We start from the raw sequence: 14,175 nt of genomic DNA on the forward strand, positions 1-14,175 counted from the left end.
TTCTTCCTTGCCTTCAGTCAGCACCTCACACATTATTAGCCTTCCTTGCTGCAACTCATTAACAGCTATCTTGTTTTCAGGATGCTCCTTGAGAGGCTGTGTACCTCCCCAGAACCCTCCTTTCTCCCACAGCATGGATTTTCTGGAATCAGGCTCTCTCCAGGTCCTAGTGCTCCAGCGTAGTCTCTTAAGAGGAACCCAGAGGTTTCACAGGCCGGGTTTGGACAGAAAGTCCCTGGCAGACTTGGCCACTCCCTGTTAACTCTTGAGTTAGCAAAGGTAATACAAATGGCTCAAGGAAGAGAATGGGAGTGCAGAGACTTCTGATTCTTTCTCTTGGCTTCTCTCAAATGAAAGGGAGATTGGAATTGGGTTTTCTCCTTGAAGTGTAAAGTGAAGTGCCTCTGTGCCTTAAGGGATACTCAAGCAATGTGAAGGGGGAAAAAAGGCAATATTTCCTTATGCACTCATAAAATCTTAGAAATGGAAAAATACAGCTGTTGTTTAGTCACTGAGGTTCAGGCAGCAAGCTGAGATCTCACTCATGGCTGGGATCCCCCAGGGATGGGCACTGCACACATCCAAAGCAGTCCCTGTTGCAAGAGCTGGGAATTAGAGTAACGTGTGGTAGGATGTCAGCCTGCTCCATGAGGGCATGGCAGAGCTCATGTCCACACAGAGAAACACTTCTCTCTCCCAAACAAGATGGGACTCAACTGCCTATTGAGAATGGTCAATGGCCCATCTTAATGTCCAAACTTGAACTGTGCCTACATAATGCTTGGAAGAGAGCTAGCTGGCCTCAGCCAAAACCATGCCAGAGGCCATTCAACCAATTCAGCTGGGTGGGTGACTGGGGTGGGTCTGTGCTCAGACACTGTTAGTTTGACCAGTCTAGACACAGCTGAAGAATACACTTCCTACTCCAGGAAAATCACAGCCCAAGGATTGCCAAATAGACAGAGGAATAAGAACGTTGGTCTCTAGTACATTCATTTTATGCACAGATTTACTGTGAACTCCTGCGAGCAGCTGGAGGAGATGTGAGGTAAGGCCTTGTAAAAAGCAAAGGGCTTTGGAGGTGACCTCAGAGCCATTGGTTTTAAATGTAGTTATACATATGGAAGGTGTCCCACAAGTGACCTTGGGGAGCTGACAAAGAGAAGCTTGTTGCCCTGACAGAAAAATAAGCCACAGATGGAAGAAGTAGTAGATAACAGCAGTCTTGGCAAGAAAACATAAAAGAGGACAAGACTGAATTAAGCCAGACTTGAAGGTTTTAGTCTTCAAATGACTGATAAGGGAGAATAATTAAACAGGAGAGGGTAAATAGATGGGAACCATAAAATAATCAAACTTGCTAGTGAGCAGTAACCACTGAAATTAACTACTTTCTTCTGCCCCTGAAGAAGGATTTTTTATCTTCTGCATTCATTTAGTCAGCTCCTATCTCCACCTTAGTTATTTTTATATATTGCACTTTCTGAGAATATAGCAGATGGTGAATATAGCAGATGTAACTTCTATATACAGTCAAAGAACATGCATATATCTATGCAGCTGCACAGAACATATATTAATGGCTCAAATATCTTTAGAGAAATATAACCGTAAAAGGGTTTAATTTGTAGGAAGAAATAGAATTCCAAAATTCATGCATGCCTGCAGTCCCCCATGTGCTATATTCCAGCTGCAGCTGACAGCACTGATGGGACAGCCAGGCCATAGCTGTCTGCTTTGTAAAGAACCTGCAAATTTAACAGCAGATGGACCCATCCTATGGCTGACTGGCAAGGGAAGGTATAGCTGTTGTTTTCTGTAACCCCATTTTATGTGTCCCTGGTCATGGAGCAAAACCTTGTGATGGGCACGCTGCCACTGTTTCTGTCAGTCTGTCCACATCCGTACACAGAAATGAAGAGGTATGTAAACTTTGACCCTCTGGAATATTTCCCTGTCTCCCCCTTGACACTGGCATATTACTGTCTGAGCTATAGGAAAGGTGTTGGGAAATAAATCCCAGTCCCTACTCTTAGCTGCATCTAGTGGGGCACTTTCAACACCACGTGGAAGATTTCATTTTAACTGACCTTCAGGCATGACTTATTTTTGTGCTCTAAGTATTTTTAAGATGGGCCCAGAGGAACTAACTCCTAAATAATTCAAGTGATGAGAGTGGAGGAGGACACATGCTGTTGCCGTTTCCAATAGCTTTGAAGGGTTTGGAAAGTCCCTGTGTGGAGTTTTCAGCTTGGGAGAGAATTTTCTAAATGTAGAAGGCCTGAGCCATGAAGTAGTCTTTGTTGCCAAAGACTGAGTGAGAGAAAGAGATTGGATTTTGGCATGTCACACCTTCCCTGTCCAACCTCGTGCAGCTGATGGCACCCAGCAAGGGTCACTGTAACTCAGGTGTGGTGCACTCTGGCTTCCAGAGCTACAGGGAGTTTGTGTGTGTTGTTTGTGGCCATGCACTGGGGGTGAGAGCCTGTATGGGAAGATAGAAAACAGTCAACTTCCCACTTTAAGTATGGTGATACTTGCAAATAAACTGGAGTGTAGGCTCCACTGTAGGCTGGAGCAGGTTTTTTGGTGGCACCAGGGTCCCTCCATCCCAGCTGAGAAGTGGAAGCTCCAGGCTAGAAGCGTGACCGAGCAGGTGCTTCTCTGCCATGGCTGTGTGCGCGGCAGGTCACCTGCCCTGGAGCTGCTCAGTCGGAACAGTCAAGCTGGGGAAGCTGCTCTTCACCTCTTCCCACATGGTGTCTCTGGTGTTTCTTCTGTGTAGGTTGGCCATCCATGTCACACATAGAAAGGATGCAGACGCTCACGAATGCTGAATGTCTTCCGGCAGCCTGCTCTCAGTGGGATTATGCTTGGAGCAATTGCATAAGGGAGGGCTACGAGACTGAATAGTTTGGATAGTCTCCAAATCTGACTAGTCTCAAGCTAGTAAGCAAAATAAATATACTCCAGAAGTCACCCTCTTGGCTTTTTTCTTTCTGGGGAGTAAGGAAAGGATCTGAATCAGGGCTCTATGGTGCATGGGCAGGGTATTTAAATGATGTTTCTCCTCTCAGTAGGAGTGTGGGAGGTTAAGCTTTCTTGGAGAAAAAGCAGCAAAATAATAAAGACAAGGACTGCTGGGTAAATTGATAACTGGTAGTGGCTACAACCTAATTACTGTGTCTACATATCTAATTAGCTCTTTTCATCTTTTTTTCTGAGTTTTTTTTGCTTAATCACTGCTATTACTTGTAAACAATAATTTTATAAGGTGTGAAATTCCTATACTGCTGTGTTTATCATGATTCCTGACCTTACACCCCAGGGGAAGGGTGTAGTCAGCTTGGTATAAGCAATCCTGTGCCAGATGCGGGGTGGTTCATAATAAGAAATGTTATTTACAGAGATGGGAGGAGAGGGGGGAATCAGAGGATCAAGGTCCCAGATAGGCTGGAATGTGCAGGATCAGATATCTGCATTAGAGCACTTAATGCCTTAATTCGTGTTTCACGGGATGCCGGACTCTTGTGGATCATTCCTGTTTTCAATGAGTATGTGCCTACATATAGCTATTTCCATGCCAGTCATAGCCCTTGTTTATGTCACTAACAGACCTCATCACATTTGACTGTGTTATTTTTACATAACAACTAAATCAGTGGAGGACCATGGAATATGCACTGTACAAATTCTGAAATCAGCTTGAATGTATGCATCAACATGATTTTAAAAATAGTGAAGGGACCTAGAGTAGTGATACTTAGTTGCCGCAGAGTTTAGGTGGTGAGGACTCTGGTGTTAGTTAACCATTTAAAAGCACAGAATCATTTAGGTTGGAAAAGACCCTTAAGATCATCGAGTCCAACCATTAATCCAGCACTGCCAAGTCCACCACTAAATCATGTCCCTAATAAATGCCCTGTCTGCACATCTATTAAATACCTCCAGGGCTGGTGACTCAACCACTGAGCTACAGACAAAGATTGATTAGGGAACATATCAATGAAATTCACAGAAGGTACTAGAAAAAGGAAACAATGTAAAATAATTGCAAAATGGCTTGATGCATGATCTGTAAACACTGAAGAGAGGCATGTATATATCATCTCAGAATCTGTAATTGTCTGGGATTCAAGAGAGCCATGGTAAAATCCCTTATCTAAACATCTCCATTCAATGGAAAATTGCATTTAATTGAAGCAGTACCAGTCAGCTCTGCACAGGACATGGAAACTTTCTCGTGGGGCAGAGCATTCTGTGAGGCAGAGAATAGTTATGGCATGCCAAGCTGGAATAAATAAGCAGGTATTTATTTCATTAGAGAATGCTCATTGTCTTCCTACTATCAGTGTTTCTCGTAGCTCATCTGGTGCTCTGTTACCTCCTGCATTCTGTTACTGCTTCAGTCACTTAAAACCTGGGTGGAGAGAACTGAAAGTTGGATATGAAAAAGTTGTGTCAAGACATACAAAGCAGCTCTCATGGTAAGGGAATAAACTGGAAATGGTGGAGGTAGCAAACTGAATCAACTTTCAAGGTGCAAAGAGAAAGATTATGGGGATTTTACTTAAAAAGGGACAGGAGAAACAAAGAGGATTTAAAAGAGTAAAGAGAAAGACTTTATTTGAGTGAGGCTTAAGAAGGGTAAGGAAAATATTAATCTACAGAAGTTTTAATCTGGCTACAGCCATGAAGTGTTTTCCTGTCAACCTACTACTGGGAACAACATAGACAAGGGACTAAACTGAGGAACTTTTGATCCATATTTATGTGACTGCAGACCTTCACAGTCTATACTTTCTTTGTGAAGAAAAATGAAAAAGTATAAGAAAGAGATGAAAAAATAAGAGGTGTGAGAAAATTAGTAAATCTTTCAAGCAATTGCTCTCCAGAGCAGTGGATGGATCTCTCTCCATTTCATGTGTGGGACTGTGGTCACATTCACCCTCTCTGTTTTCTGAGGCTTTTGAGCTGGAGTCCGGTGAGGTTTATGGTGGTTGTCCGCTAGGTCTGAGGTGAATTTGGGTTGTTTTTCTTCAAAGTCTGTAGCTTGCTTCCTGAAACAGACCTGAAAATTGTAAACCAGTATATATCCATACTAACAGACTGCCAGGGAAGAAGGCATCTGAACCTTACTTTTTCAGACTGGTGACACTGGAGAGCAGAAAAGATTCAATTCTTTGACCCTGGCCCAAGTCTCCAGGTTGTTTTTGAGAATGCTGGTGCAATCACAATAGCAGAAAATTTCCAGGATGTTGAGGGTATTTTGTGTGTGTGTATGTGTGAAATCCAGAATTTGAAGGAGAGATTATTACAGTTTTGTAACTTGCTTTAATGTTTGAAGAGTGCCGATTATCAAGAATACAGAGGGAGTTTTGTGACTAAATTTCCTTCTCTCCCAAAGTGAGAATTTCAAGAAGCAAAAAAAGTATACTCACAGCCCTTGATTAGAAGTAAAATTGTTAAAGATTTTGTATACCTCATTTCTGACTTGACCAGCTATGAGACATCAAAATAGACTTGTGGGTTTTTATCTGTGTTTTCAAAGTTTGCTCTCTGATAATTAATCTTGTTTCAGATGTTTTGGCATGCAAAACCACTGCTGAAAATTTAGGACACTATATTCTGCTAAAAAGAAAATTCTGAACAGCTTGCTTCCCACTGGCCCTCCCCTCCCCCACCCATGTTCTGCTAAGATTTACTTGTTAAAAATCAGGCATTATGTGTTGGAAAAGTAGGCAAGTAGTTTAAATTGTTCATTCTTTGTTTTTTCTCAGTAGATTTGTGTCATGGTTTGTTTGTGCAAATATTTGCTCAACTCCTGTGTGTTTCATAGGTCACCAGTTTGTCTTGCTATTGATGGCAGTGAGACTGTACATTTTGGTGAGTTAGGTACACAACTTATAGCTTAATAAACAGAAGCACTTAGTGAAAAAGGAAAAAAAATCCAGACTTGCACATGCCTACAGTACAGTGCTTTTCTTCAGAAATCCTGGAATAGCCATTTTGTTAAACAAGTAATTTTGTGGCAGCAGAACTAATGAAGCCTGGTTTCCTATAGTTTTTTGTCTCATGGGTGATTGACTTTCACTATCTAAGAGGATGTGAGCCCCAGGCAAAGCTTTTCCCATCAGTGGGGTGTTTATATAAGGGCTTTCTCCCATGAGGCTTCTCTCATATCTTGAACTCACAACTGCAAGTTTTCTCAGAGCCAGGACTCTGATAGCATCTCTACCCATCTGTCTATTTTCAGGAAGAAAAAGGAGGAATTTGGCTATCTTTCATGAGTCTACCAGTGTTAGAAGCTGGTTGGAAATATATTTAAGAAATTAGTGGAATGAATATGCAGGTGAACACAAAATGAATGATCACATAGCCTCCAATTTTGTAGGAAATTCTATGGAAAATGACTTGGGCATAACAAGATGCAGTACTGCAGTGACTATCGGAGATATTTTGTGTGCTTGAAAACCCTGGTTCAAAGTTTTTCCCATAAGAAAACGCAGATTTGATGATTTATTTCCAGGTTTTCAATGTTGTGTGCACAACAGCAGATGTGTAGTGTGCTTCCAAAATTGTGCTTTTGTCTTTTTCTTTTGGTGAGTCCATACAGCTACCACCATCAGCTGTTGATTAACTATGCTCTTTAATCCAAATTTCATAGTTTTTCACTTCAGAACAGAAGATTTTCATTTCTACTACAAAAGCCTGTGCTGGCAAATGTTAAGTCTAATCTTTCAGTTTTCACGACTGCACACTCATTCATAATTGTGTAAGTAATTAACCAGTCAAATGCAAAGTATGCACTATTATTTTTTTAAGAACTATGTTCTTCAGTGCAGTCCACTGAAACAACTTCTAGCACTTCATGTATATATTTGGATGGTAAAGGCAAAGTCATAAAGAGATAGCCCTAGTGCAGCCAGGATACAGCAATGCCTATATTAAACTCAGTGAAGTAAAATTCTAGTGTGTATCCTTTGATGCTCTGCCTCAGTGATGCAATACAAATGTACATTTTAATGGTGCTTTTATAGTACTTGAACTCTTGGCTATATTGAAATGCAGTTTTTCAATCTTGATGTTTTTGGAACATGTTGAGATGTAATATGCGTGGTTTTTATAGATCCCAGAGAGACCTCCCTCAAACTTTTCTTTTACCCACTCACAAAAAATCGTCCCTTGTTTGGGTGCTAGGGAACCCTTGTGAATTAGTCACAGGCAGTGAGGTAAGAAGTGGAGTTTGAGCTAGCTGTCTATATTTTAACTAAATGAGAAACTCCGGATTCTCACTAGACAGATTCTTAGGTTTGGAATTTACTTCTTCTTAGAGTCTGAACTGCCGGAAATTTCCTGACTTCTTTTAAATTACTTGTATTTTTGTGAGAGGGTCCCATGCAATTTTAAGAACTGCTGGGGAAATAAACTGCTTACAGTATCTAGAACTTTTTGGTCATCCATTTCCAGAGACTTCAGAGAGGTATTACTAGCACCATTTCACATATGGGGAACCTGAGGCACAGAGAATTGAAGTGACTTGCCCCAGATCATGGAGCAAGTAAGAAACAGAACTGGAGTTAGAGACTTGTGCTTCTGCATTGTGCCACATCCATTCAGACACATACTGCAGCCATCAGGAGAGAAGAAGACATGTCACATGCTAGCAGTGAATAGCAGAGATTTTGACCTTCAGAAATGGCAAGCACTTCACCTGTGTGGTTCATAAAACAGAGTGTCTGAAGAGTAGACAGAGCTGGAGATTGGCACCTTATGAAATTCAGACAGCTTGCACCAGTGTGCTGGCAAGGGGAAGCTGGTATGTCTGCCTGTACTAGGAGGAGACACTCATGGCTGAGTCAGTCTTCATGTGATTTCTTCTCTCACTCAATGAAAGAATACTTTTCAGGGTACAGAATGTGGTTGTACTGTTTTCTTCAGTCCTCAGCTGTGATGGTGGCTCTCATGAGAGAAGTAATTACCCTTCCTTTCCTTCTGTGCAGACACCTCATATTTTGTTAGATACTGTCTGGTCTCATATTTTACTAGATGAGCCATCTCGTCATCTTAATCAGAACCTAAACAAGCTCATTTTGTCCATGTGTACCACAGTAGGAGCCTGGGCAGGACATACCAAATTTTGGACTTCTGCCCTGTCTTACCTGTGTAACCAGAGGTGGAGAAGTATTTGTGCTCTTCTTCCTACCTCCAATGCCTCAAATCACAGCTTTTCAGCAGCTAGAGGGTGAACATATCTGATAGTTTTCTTGCCTCACTCACAGGCTTCCTCAGACAGAGAGGGAGGCAAGCAGCAGAATAACAGCTTTACATATTCTTCTGCAAAAGGGTAGGAACAGCCAGAAACTATAGTGGGGAATGATGAGAAACTCCAGACAGAGAAACTCAATTCTGGTATATTTTTAAGTGATTCTTTTTTGCTTAGGGCATTCAGAATGCTGGTGGCACCCATTATATAACACGGTCACAGCATAGGAACTGAAATGTGAACTCCAAACAAACAGTAGAGGAGGAGATCTGTTTACATCTGTTTTAAAGGAGAGCACTGTAAACATAACACTGAAATCTTCCTGTGGAATTTTCTTAACATCAGTGAAGGGTAAGTCTGTATAAGGAATGTTGCCCAACAACAGCTCCTACTTTAACATGTCCCCAAGTCCTAAAGCTGTGTACCATTGTTTTGTGCTGGTGAACCATCTTGTCTGTGTACTCTATTCTTTTTTTCCACTAACAACCCAAACTGTGGGCCATGGGAGATCAAGACGAGGTTTTCATTTCATTCAGAACTCTGGAATCCAGCCCACTGGAACTTGTATCTTTTGAAGCTCTAATAATTAACATGCCTGCATTCCTTAAGCTGCAGCACTCACCAAAATGTACTTCCTGCAGAGCTGAATGAAGGCAAGGACATTGTCTGACCAGCAGGCAGAAAAACATGGCAAACCTTCCTGGAAGGATTCCTGCTGGTTTGGGGTTGATTGAAGAAGAGGATTCACCTGAGCTGGGAATGGCCAGACGGCTCCTGGCTCCTTTACAAATACAGGAGGTATGTGTGATGTGGCTCTCTTTAGTCCTCTTTTTTTAACTTATCTAAGAAACTGGCTATTTCTCACCCCAGGGCTCTGCTTACTGTAGAGATGCTCTGTGTCCCTGTTAATCCAAATTTGGAAGCAGATTTAAGAGATTTCTCTTGGTCCCCCCAAAAAGCTGTGATTTCTACCAACTCTTGTGAGGATATGACTTCTTTTCCCAGACCCCTTCCTCTGTCATGGGAAAGGAGGCCAAGTGAGGCCCTAACAGTGACCTAACAAAGACTGGCTTCTGAATCAGCTCCTGGATCAGCAGAAATCACTTGGAAATTGCAAAGGGAAGTGAGTGTCAATAGGTAATGTTTCACACACAATATGTGGCTGAAAGAAGTACCCGCAGTCCTCTGCTGAAGTGCCAAGGAATCCATTTGGCCTTTCAGTACGGCACAATCCTTGCTGACTATCATCCACATGTGATGTCTTGGGGTCTGTAGTGTGACCATGACACACAGTTTACCTCATTTAGACTTTTCTCAAACTATGATCTCAGAAAAGTTACGAAGTCCACTCCCTGTCCCAAGGAAGGATCAGTTAAACCAACATCACTTTGTCATAGAGATCTGTCTGGTCTGTTCTTAAATACCGCCCATAATGAGCTCTCCAGACAAACTCACCGATGTTTTGTTTCCTTTTTTGTTGGAGGACTCCTTTCCCCAAATTTCTTGTACTGCAAATGAGCTTATTGCTTCTTATCCTGTCTACACTGGACCTGGAAAATAGTTAGTTCCTCTCCTTTTCTTTTTGCAGCCTTACACACCAAAGATTTTTCTCAAGTTATCAGCCCTTTTCTCTAAACAACTTGTTTATTCTGTCTTTCCCTGTATGTCAGGTTTTCTGAACCTCAGCTCAGTTTCCATTGCTCCCCTCAGGGCTATCTCCATTTGGCTCCATCTGTGAAGTGCGGAGTCCAAATGGGGCAGAGTACTTCAGCTGAGCTCTTTCCCATGCTGAGAAGGGAAAGCATCTAACCTTTCTATGTGTTTCACAGTCCTACCAGCATTTGCCATTCCATCACTTAGGCCAACAAATATTCCCCAATTTGAGGGTGAAGCAGAAATCTCTAACCCATAAGCAAAGTAGGTACTCAAACATCACATTTTGGATACTGTTGGCTCCAGGTGGACTGGTAGCTGAATCCACAGAGGGCTCTTACTTGGCTCCCCTTCTTTCTTTTCTGTCTGCTCAGAAAGGGTGACAAGGTGTGGCTTGCCAGGGCAGGCTGCCAACAGCTGAAATTTCCTGTACAGCTGTAGAAATAAATAACTATTGAGCATGCCTGGTTCCCATCACACCCTTTCCCTGGCTCTGCTTTGCCCTTTCTAGCTGAAGTATCCTGCTCTGCCTATCTGCTTGTGCAGGGAGGCACCTAGGATTGCAGAGTACACTCCTGGTCTCTTCCATCTCTCTTCTCATGCCCCCCTTTGTTTTTGGAAGGACACAGATCACATCTGTGGGATGTTTGGTGCTGTATGGCTAGTGCCCCCCACTCTTGATATGCTGGGCTTTTTCTGGGATGACCTGCTCAGAACCACAAAAGCTGTGGCTCGGCTACATCTATGGGGCTTCACAACACCAGAGGTGGCCTTTCCCCTGTCATCTTAACTAATTAAAACCATAAGGAAAGTGATGGAACAATTGCCTGTCCATGCTGTAGATGCTATCAGAGACGAATTCCATAGCAACTGATTGCAAATATCCAGTGACTGATGATGCAAATATGCCATGATTTACTCTCACCATGGGCTTTATTTAGGTACCTAATGTCAGTCTGTGGTACCCTACACAATCTTTGAAAAGCAACTTTTATAACTATTCTTTGCTGTAATGAAAACCAGAATTCTTTCAGGAACTGAACAATAAAATTGTTGGGAATTTGTTTTTCTAGCTAAACTTCCAGTGACAAAATATTTAAGGCATATAGTGCAATTGGCTTTCATCTGAGAGATGGCATGGATGATGTCAGGGTATAAAGTGTACATTATTCTTTCTATATACAATTTTGTATTATATAAGTAAACATCTTTTAAAATATATATTAGGAAGTCTTTCAGTCAAAACAAATACTCTGTTCTGTGTGTTTGCAGAATCTAAGGATCTACTCTTTCTGCCTTTTTATTTTAAATCTCTGTGGCTTGAACTTGATTTTCTAAGTTTCCGTAAGACTGTCCAAATTGGTTTGCTCTTAGAGCCATATTTTAAAGTTTATTTTCAATTTCTCTTGCAGTCTATCTAGTATTTATCAGTTCCAGGAAAAATCTTGACAGAGAGACTGGGTCATTTTTCAATTCAGTGTGTTTTTAGTGGCTTTTTAGTCCTTATAGATACAGCATAATTCTATATTGTTTAGTTTGCAGATGAGAACTTCACTTACAAGAAAAGAAGGTAGAGACACAGAATTCCAACAGCAAACCAAAGCCATAACAATGTAATGAAATAATGTGAATATAATTGTAATGAAGTTACTGCATGAGATTTATGGCATGTGTGATTAGCTGTCCAGCTCTTTTTAGGAGGCAGAGCTGGAGACCCATTGTGGGACCTGCTCACAGGACATGACATAGGGATAATGGCTTCTGGGTTGAAGTGCCTGGCAGTAGTAGAACTCCAGGCCCTCTCCTTAATTAGTGTGCGAGTGGAAATGGCAGCAGTGGTTCTCAGGAGGCAAAGGCAATATTTTCTATGGAATTAGCAGGCAGCCTGCATGGCACCTGCAGGCGGCCATTTGGTGTGTAGCGGGTTGGGACTACACAAACACTTCCATCTTAAAAAAATTTTTTTAAATATATCAGTCACTCTACAGAAAATAGTTCTGGGCAGCAATGTTACTGAGGTCTAATACATAGCTTTATGTCTTGTGGGTAGATCTTGTCGAATCTACAATGCAAAAGCCAACCGAACCTGTCCCAGACCTAGGATTCTCACAAAGTTTTGCATTCACTGATGTCTAAAACTGTTGTCATTTTCCAGTGGAGCTTCTCCTCATTTCAGTTTAACAGCCTTGTGGAATTGAATACATTTGACATCCCTGTTCCTTTAAAAGGTGATTGAAGTTGGCTGTGTCCATAGAAGTTATTAGGGGAAGACACATATCATGATTACACCTTTTCAGCATCTTAGGAAACTAGGCCAAGAATAATAATGATTTGAGATTGCTGAATAAAATACTGAATCACATCAGGATCTTTTTGGATATGAACTCTCCAGGTTTGCCAGGATCTTGTTTGGAAAATGAATTATGCATTTTAGGGGTTCTCTGTAAAGTCAGTTGTCTGCAGATTCCTTCATTGGACAGATCTTTACCTTCTGCTCTTCCCCATATGAAGGACAGGTGATGAAAAAAGATATGCATTAACTTGTTTAGATTGTAGGAAGTCAAAGGGGAAATGGGTTCAGATGGTTTATCTGCATCGAGCATTATATAACAGAATGTTTTATGTCCCATGTCAGAGAGCTGATTCACTATTTGTAAAATTAACTGTAGGATTTTACTTTTTCAAATACTAAGTAAATCCTTAACACAGTAAGCAATGCCTGCAGACATGTTTAGCACATGCTCCCCTTGAAGTATCTGTTAATTGCTGAAATAAGTCACCCGAATATCTTTGGAAAAAGATGCTTAATTGCCTTTCAGAATAAAACCAAAGTTAAGCAATTAAAAAATTCTTTGTACTATCTTACAATGAATGCATAAAAACCTGGGTTGCATCTGAAGTAGACAAAAATATGTAGTAGTTTAAGCAGATCTTTTGGGGAAAGTTAGTTTTTTTTTTATTTCATGTCCTTCCCTCTCTTCCCTCACTCTGCCCCCTCTCCCCCCTAAAAAAATCCCCATAAAGTCAAGAAAATAGAAAGTGGAACAAATACTAAAAAACAGGAGCATGTTTTCAAAATTACAAAATTTTAATAGTCTGAAAACAATAGGTTGGAGAACTCTTCCAAATAGCTTTCTGGCACTCTGATCACAGGTCAAAGAACTAGGAGATTTTAAAGCCAGGAGAGGCTTTATAAATATTATAAATATTCATCTCTTTCAGCTTTCATTATAGGACAAACCATAGAATTTCACCCTGAAGTACTTGGTTTGTGCCTAGAACATTTGAGCCAGGTGTGAAAAATTTCAGTATTGACACAAAGTTGAAGTAAATGCTGCATTTCCTCACAGTAGAAATTTGTGTGCTTTACCATTTGAACTTATCTAAATTTGTTTTGTAGCCATGGGATCTTGTTATGTCATTATGTCCAGCATTAAAGCATCTGTGTTTATAATGTGAACACCAGTGCCTGCACTGAGGTGAGGATATCAGCTCAGCAAAATGAGATTAACACCAAAATGTGTGTCACAAGTTCAGAGTGCATGAACATTTTTCCAAAAGCTAAAGTATCTCATGAATCCTGCAAGTGGGGGATCTGTTGAGTTACCAGCAACAGAGGTGAAAGATCACGTTTTAGTACCAATTACTGATTTCCCATGTGCCTCTCCTTAATGATAATATTCCATGAGAGACTGTGATTTAACATAGCCACCACAACTGACACGTAAGAGCTACATCTAAGGAGAGAGAAAACAGGGGTTCAGCTGTTTGTCTCCTCTCTCCAGAGATGAGAGAGCTGACAGAGACCAAGTATGTCTGGTCACTTCTATCACCAGAAACATGATCTGCCATTTTTGCCGGGGTTATGAAGGTAACTAACATGATTCTGTATCTTCCATGGTTGAAAATATGTTTTGAAAAATATGCTTGATATTTCTTTTCTCCCTTCTAGCATACAGAGTCAGCATAAATGTGAAGTCTTAGATAAGCAACAAAGTTTGGTGAAAATTCTCCTTCTAGAAAGAGGGAAAAGGCAGAAAAATATTCAAGAAATAATTATAGTGACATTTTGATTTTAAAGCTTAGGATATCGGAGGACATCAATGATTTTCAAATACTGCAATTAAAAACTTTTGGCACACAGAATTCATTAATATTTTCTTTGTGAAGCCTCCAGTTGATTGTCTCTAGTACTTTGCCATTTTAATTTTCATGGTGTGCTTCTTGGGGCTGTCCTGTGCAGGACCAAGAGCTGG

The sequence above is a fragment of the Corvus cornix genome, chromosome 3 (genome assembly GCF_000738735.6).
Source record: "Corvus cornix cornix isolate S_Up_H32 chromosome 3, ASM73873v5, whole genome shotgun sequence".
NCBI lineage: Eukaryota > Metazoa > Chordata > Aves > Passeriformes > Corvidae > Corvus > Corvus cornix.